We start from the raw sequence: 7694 nt of genomic DNA on the forward strand, positions 1-7694 counted from the left end.
CATCCTGAGGCCAACTGAGCACTGGCCAAAGGCCAGCCCAATCACGGAATATGCCCTAATGAAGGGCATGGCCCTATCGATGCAGGATGCACAGGCGGGAAGGACACGACGTGCTGGAGGAATCCATGCTTCGAGGTCAGTCGGAGAAGCGAGAAGAAGCGACCGGCTGGCCGGGAGAATGCTGGCCCACAGTGCTCTCCCTGGAGACAGGGGTCTGGTAGAGGCTGAGGTGGCCACGCCCTGATGTATGGAAATCAGCGGAGCTGCTGGAAATTCCCCACCCCCCAAAACTCCAGGGCATTCCTCAGGTACCTGTAGAGCCTGCCCACAGGGTTGCCCATCACCTGGACGGCTGGGCCGTACCACAGACCTCACTTCACGCAAGGTCGGAGATCTAACAGTCATTGAGAATTCCCCTCCAGTTTGAGGACCTGGGAGGAAGGAGGACAACCTAAGGCCCTTTCAAGTGGCGGCCCAGCTCCGAGTCTCCCAGGCCTTTGGAGTGCAGGCCATATGGTCTTCACGGCTAGCCACGTGAGACTCACCCTCTGGTTCAGACCTGGCATCATTCCAGACCTTCTCTGCCCGCCTCTGTCAGATTCCTGCATTTCCACAGGCCAACCTGTTGTTTTCCCCGTTTTCCATATGGGACCCTAAGTGTTTCACCCCTGTCTGCATTCCACACATTCCTCTGCTCTGCTTTACATTCCTTCCATGGGTGTGGTTTTCTCAAGGTTCTTTAACCCTTCTTTGGGCTTGGGTTGTTTATGGTGGCTTTGGGGGGCTATGGATTAGCCTGCTTTCCTTTGAACCGTTCCAAGACAGCTTCAGGATGGGGGGCACGACGATTCCTCAGGCTCTCCTGCTCCACTGGACCACGGGTGCCTAAAGACGTTTCCCCATTGTAAACACACGTGCTAGTGTTTCTGAAGGGAATAGGACTATGGATCTAAGAGGACACCCGGTTAAAAAAATAGCCAAAACCCCTGCGCATTTCCTGAGAGAGGAACCCAAATCGTATCTTCCATGCCAGAGAAAACCACAGTCCAAGATTCCTGCTGAGTCTCCAGAAGTCGCAAAAACGTCCTGGCTTTTCTTGGCTATCATCCCAAAGAAAAACCCTGGAGAGAGAATTATTAATTGATGAGGAGGAAGAGGAGATTGATGATAAGAGCTAGGTAGTGAGAAAGCTATACTGATGTGAAGGAGATGCAGGAAGTGAGCAGCAAGGCTCGCATTGTGGAGGAGGGATTTCGTGGGAGGAAATTAGGGATGGAAAAAGGTGTTAAGGCGAATGGAATACAGAAAGTGGGAAGGAAGGCAGAGAGGCAAACCAAAAGGTTGAAGCATGGCTCTCATCACACACCACGGCTGACTTTACAGGAGGCTACATCGACATCGAGACTCCGGACACCCAGGGAAGTCTGAATTTTGAGAAAAGCATTGCAACTTGGCAGAGGAACCTCGTGGCCTGCAGCCGATGGTGCACCCTGACAGGGCACCCCAGGTCAAGGACCACCAGGATTCCCAAGAACCTATGGGGGAGAGCTCAGGGATGCGTCAGCAGGGATGCAGATCCCTGGTGCCCTCAGGGCCCTGCTGGGCTGCTTCAACCATGCAGAATGTCCCCGAGGCAAGGGCTGTCTCTGCTCAAAAGGAGTGCCAAGACATATCTACAATTGGAAGCCCAGCGGCATGGGGAACGTGGGGGCACCAAGGATGCCTATGTGAGGGCACGTGAAGTCCATCTCCTGGGGACCAAATCCTCCCACTTCTCAAGTCCACGCTGGCAAAGGAAATGGATGGAAGACCCTAGTGTGAAGGGACATCAGAGTCTTGGGAGCAACCCGCCTTCCGCCTACCAGTGCTATCGAGTGTACTGATGGGTTTCTGCACGATGTCTCTGGTAGTGTCGCCCTTCGAAAAATCACACCAGCTTCTCTCGTCTACATCCAGGGCATATCAGCTCAAAGCCTCGGCCTATGAGTGGCACGAACCCAAAGACAAATAGAACCATGCAAACCACCAACAAACACTGACTGCACTTCTGGGGGGTAGAAAAGGAAAGCTTCTCGGCGGTGCCGACACCACAGCACCCGTTTGGAAGGAAGCCCTGCCGGGACTCCTCGCAAAATGACTCACCAGCTCGAGACACCCTGATTATGCTGTCTCGTGCTGTGGCCTGGCCACAGTGAGACCCAGGGGGGCGTGCCTGCACACAAAGGACCCCGGGCCGATCTGGGTTCAGGCCCTAGTGGTGGTGGACAAGAATGGAAGAAAGGGCCGCGGGTTCACACCACCCCAAGGGAAAAGTCTGTGAGGGCCAGCGGACGTGTGGATTCCAGCACATCGTTGCATCCACGAAATCCATAGCTTCCTGCGTTATGCCACGCTGCAAGCCACCAACGGCCTCTCTTCCCGAAGTGCCCACTAACAACACGTTGTCTGTTCTCAGCCACATGGCCTCAGTGTGGGCTCTCCTAGTCAAGACCTGTCAAAGCACACAGAAGCAGAGGAATCCCCCTGGATCGGTCTCCCTTCTGTCCGGCCGGCACACAGGAATTCTTCCTTGGTGATTCGCATGCAACTGACGGCCCCATGGCGGGTCCCCTTGCGAAGCGCTTACCCCACAGCCCCCAAAGCAAAGGCCGTCAAAGACCACTTCCTGTGTTCCAGGATGCTGTGTCTCGCAGAATTTGCTTCCGATACAAGCAAAGCCAACTTCGCTTCAGGTGAGCTTCCAAGTCCCGGATATTTATGATACATCAGCACAAAGTGACCTCCAGCAGATCGACGTGAATATCCAACGCAACTGGGCAAGTGTCCATCAGGACGGACCTCAGCACATGCAGTGATGACGACTTCAACACCAACCACAAGTCTGCATATTACACTGTCAAGGCCAGTGTGCAAAGTCTACGGTTCCATTCATGTAGACGTAAGTGGCCAAAGAGGAGAAGGAATTGTGACCGTAAGGCTGAGTTGGGAGTGAACCAAGGAGTTATAGAAAGTGAGACCCACAGGGTCCCAGCAGAGAAATGGAGAGAGAGAGAGAGACATAGAGAGAGAGAGAGAGACTGAGAGAGAGAGAGACTGAGAAAGAGACGGAGGGACCGAGAGACGGAGAGAGAGAAATGGAGAGGGATTATGTGTGGGGAAACTCCAAGGGAGCTTGAAACCCTTGAAAGAGAGATATAAGCTCCACATGTTTCCCTCCGTCCTGGCATCAAGATTCCTTGACGTCCCTGGGTTATACAAAGGCCAGGCGTGCACAGAGTTCGGTCATGCAGAAAGGCCTGAACTTTGGAGAAGAGCTCCCACGAACGTGCTGTCGACTCCAGGTGACCTGGGGTCAAAATGCTCCCAACATCCCCAAGACTCCAAAGGAAACCTTCCCCAAGACGTAAAGAGAAAGAAAGAGAGGAGTAAACCCACTGGGGTGTATCTCCATACCTGTTGTTGGCAAGCCAGGCCAAGAGACCACAATTCAAAGGCTACTCCGACTCCAAATCCCCAAATGTGTCCACTGCCATCATGAACATACATTGGGTTGAATGGAAAGGTTGGCCAGCAGCAAAGGAGAGGATGGGCCCTGAGAAATCCTGTTAGGACCTTTCGCCCATTGATGCGTGATCTGCGTGGGCACCTCTCTAGGAAGAGGCAACATCCACTTCCATCCCAGAGCGAAACTCCCCTGGGTATGGAGCAAGGGTGTCATTCTGAGGCGAGTCTGCATCCTGAGGCCAACTGAGCACTGGCCAAAGGCCAGCCCAATCACGGAATATGCCCTAATGAAGGGCATGGCCCTATCGATGCAGGATGCACAGGCGGGAAGGACACCCGGCCTCTGGGATTTGCAACCCCAGCTCAGAGGCAGAGGTCAACCTACCGCTGGATGTGCAGGACGTGCTGGAGGAATCCATGCTTCGAGGTCAGTCGGAGAAGCGAGAAGAAGCGACCGGCTGGCCGGGAGAATGCTGGCCCACAGTGCTCTCCCTGGAGACAGGGGTCTGGTAGAGGCTGAGGTGGCCACGCCCTGATGTATGGAAATCAGCGGAGCTGCTGGAAATTCCCCACCCCCCAAAACTCCAGGGCATTCCTCAGGTACCTGTAGAGCCTGCCCACAGGGTTGCCCATCACCTGGACGGCTGGGCCGTACCACAGACCTCACTTCACGCAAGGTCGGAGATCTAGCAGTCATTGAGAATTCCCCTCCAGTTTGAGGACCTGGGAGGAAGGAGGACAACCTAAGGCCCTTTCAAGTGGCGGCCCAGCTCCGAGTCTCCCAGGCCTTTGGAGTGCAGGCCATATGGTCTTCACGGCTAGCCACGTGAGACTCACCCTCTGGTTCAGACCTGGCATCATTCCAGACCTTCTCTGCCCGCCTCTGTCAGATTCCTGCATTTCCACAGGCCAACCTGTGGTTTTCCCCGTTTTCCATATGGGACCCTAAGTGTTTCACCCCTGTCTGCATTCCACACATTCCTCTGCTCTGCTTTACATTCCTTCCATGGGTGTGGTTTTCTCAAGGTTCTTTAACCCTTCTTTGGGCTTGGGTTGTTTATGGTGGCTTTGGGGGGCTATGGATTAGCCTGCTTTCCTTTGAACCGTTCCAAGACAGCTTCAGGATGGGGGGCACGACGATTCCTCAGGCTCTCCTGCTCCACTGGACCACGGGTGCCTAAAGACTTTTCCCCATTGTAAACACACGTGCTAGTGTTTCTGAAGGGAATAGGACTATGGATCTATGAGGACACCCGGTTAAAAAAAGCCAAAACCCCTGCGCATTTCCTGAGAGAGGAACCCAAATCGTATCTTCCATGCCAGAGAAAACCACAGTCCAAGATTCCTGCTGAGTCTCCAGAAGTCGCAAAAACGTCCTGGCTTTTCTTGGCTATCATCCCAAAGAAAAACCCTGGAGAGAGAATTATTAATTGATGAGGAGGAAGAGGAGATTGATGATAAGAGCTAGGTAGTGAGAAAGCTATACTGATGTGAAGGAGATGCAGGAAGTGAGCAGCAAGGCTCGCATTGTGGAGGAGGGATTTCGTGGGAGGAAATTAGGGATGGAAAAAGGTGTTAAGGCGAATGGAATACAGAAAGTGGGAAGGAAGGCAGAGAGGCAAACCAAAAGGTTGAAGCATGGCTCTCATCACACACCACGGCTGACTTTACAGGAGGCTACATCGACATCGAGACTCCGGACACCCAGGGAAGTCTGAATTTTGAGAAAAGCATTGCAACTTGGCAGAGGAACCTCGTGGCCGGCAGCCGATGGTGCACCCTGACAGGGCACCCCAGGTCAAGGACCACCAGGATTCCCAAGAACCTATGGGGGAGAGCTCAGGGATGCGTCAGCAGGGATGCAGATCCCTGGTGCCCTCAGGGCCCTGCTGGGCTGCTTCAACCATGCAGAATGTCCCCGAGGCAAGGGCTGTCTCTGCTCAAAAGGAGTGCCAAGACATCTGTACAATTGGAAGCCCAGCGGCATGGGGAACGTGGGGGCACCAAGGATGCCTATGTGAGGGCACGTGAAGTCCATCTCCTGGGGACCAAATCCTCCCACTTCTCAAGTCCACGCTGGCAAAGGAAATGGATGGAAGACCCTAGTGTGAAGGGACATCAGAGTCTTGGGAGCAACCCGCCTTCCGCCTACCAGTGCTATCGAGTGTACTGATGGGTTTCTGCACGATGTCTCTGGTAGTCTCGCCCTTCGAAAAATCACACCAGCTTCTCTCGTCTACATCCAGGGCATATCAGCTCAAAGCCTCGGCCTATGAGTGGCACGAACCCAAAGACAAATAGAACCATGCAAACCACCAACAAACACTGACTGCACTTCTGGGGGGTAGAAAAGGAAAGCTTCTCGGCGGTGCCGACACCACAGCACCCGTTTGGAAGGAAGCCCTGCCGGGACTCCTCGCAAAATGACTCACCAGCTCGAGACACCCTGATTATGCTGTCTCGTGCTGTGGCCTGGCCACAGTGAGACCCAGGGGGGCGTGCCTGCACACAAAGGACCCCGGGCCGATCTGGGTTCAGGCCCTAGTGGTGGTGGACAAGAATGGAAGAAAGGGCCGCGGGTTCACACCACCCCAAGGGAAAAGTCTGTGAGGGCCAGCGGACGTGTGGATTCCAGCACATCGTTGCATCCACGAAATCCATAGCTTCCTGCGTTATGCCACGCTGCAAGCCACCAACGGCCTCTCTTCCCGAAGTGCCCACTAACAACACGTTGTCTGTTCTCAGCCACATGGCCTCAGTGTGGGCTCTCCTAGTCAAGACCTGTCAAAGCACACAGAAGCAGAGGAATCCCCCTGGATCGGTCTCCCTTCTGTCCGGCCGGCACACAGGAATTCTTCCTTGGTGATTCGCATGCAACTGACGGCCCCATGGCGGGTCCCCTTGCGAAGCGCTTACCCCACAGCCCCCAAAGCAAAGGCCGTCAAAGACCACTTCCTGTGTTCCAGGATGCTGTGTCTCGCAGAATTTGCTTCCGATACAAGCAAAGCCAACTTCGCTTCAGGTGAGCTTCCAAGTCCCGGATATTTATGATACATCAGCACAAAGTGACCTCCAGCAGATCGACGTGAATATCCAACGCAACTGGGCAAGTGTCCATCAGGACGGACCTCAGCACATGCAGTGATGACGACTTCAACACCAACCACAAGTCTGCATATTACACTGTCAAGGCCAGTGTGCAAAGTCTACGGTTCCATTCATGTAGACGTAAGTGGCCAAAGAGGAGAAGGAATTGTGACCGTAAGGCTGAGTTGGGAGTGAACCAAGGAGTTATAGAAAGTGAGACCCACAGGGTCCCAGCAGAGAAATGGAGAGAGAGAGAGAGACATAGAGAGAGAGAGAGAGACTGAGAGAGAGAGAGACTGAGAAAGAGACGGAGGGACCGAGAGACGGAGAGAGAGAAATGGAGAGGGATTATGTGTGGGGAAACTCCAAGGGAGCTTGAAACCCTTGAAAGAGAGATATAAGCTCCACATGTTTCCCTCCGTCCTGGCATCAAGATTCCTTGACGTCCCTGGGTTATACAAAGGCCAGGCGTGCACAGAGTTCGGTCATGCAGAAAGGCCTGAACTTTGGAGAAGAGCTCCCACGAACGTGCTGTCGACTCCAGGTGACCTGGGGTCAAAATGCTCCCAACATCCCCAAGACTCCAAAGGAAACCTTCCCCAAGACGTAAAGAGAAAGAAAGAGAGGAGTAAACCCACTGGGGTGTATCTCCATACCTGTTGTTGGCAAGCCAGGCCAAGAGACCACAATTCAAAGGCTACTCCGACTCCAAATCCCCAAATGTGTCCACTGCCATCATGAACATACATTGGGTTGAATGGAAAGGTTGGCCAGCAGCAAAGGAGAGGATGGGCCCTGAGAAATCCTGTTAGGACCTTTCGCCCATTGATGCGTGATCTGCGTGGGCACCTCTCTAGGAAGAGGCAACATCCACTTCCATCCCAGAGCGAAACTCCCCTGGGTATGGAGCAAGGGTGTCATTCTGAGGCGAGTCTGCATCCTGAGGCCAACTGAGCACTGGCCAAAGGCCAGCCCAATCACGGAATATGCCCTAATGAAGGGCATGGCCCTATCGATGCAGGATGCACAGGCGGGAAGGACACCCGGCCTCTGGGATTTGCAACCCCAGCTCAGAGGCAGAGGTCAACCTACCGCTGGATGTG

The 7694-nt window shown here is 54.0% G+C and overlaps 2 non-coding genes across 2 annotated transcripts; both read right to left on the reverse strand.

Moving 5' to 3' along the window:
• Positions 1-2173: 2173 nt before the first annotated feature.
• Positions 2174-2257, reverse strand: MIR9845-4 (microRNA mir-9845-4). Its single transcript, NR_128535.1, has one exon. It is a non-coding gene; the product is annotated as a microRNA 9845-4 (primary transcript).
• A 3710-nt stretch (positions 2258-5967) lies between these two features.
• On the reverse strand, positions 5968-6051 carry MIR9845-1 (microRNA mir-9845-1). Its single transcript, NR_128532.1, has one exon. It is a non-coding gene; the product is annotated as a microRNA 9845-1 (primary transcript).
• Positions 6052-7694: the final 1643 nt, after the last annotated feature.

This window comes from Sus scrofa, chromosome 10 (assembly GCF_054392235.1).
Source record: "Sus scrofa isolate SSC_HxYL_T2T_F1_AM1 chromosome 10, Sscrofa_HxYL_maternal_Yorkshire_Landrace_v2.0, whole genome shotgun sequence".
NCBI lineage: Eukaryota > Metazoa > Chordata > Mammalia > Artiodactyla > Suidae > Sus > Sus scrofa.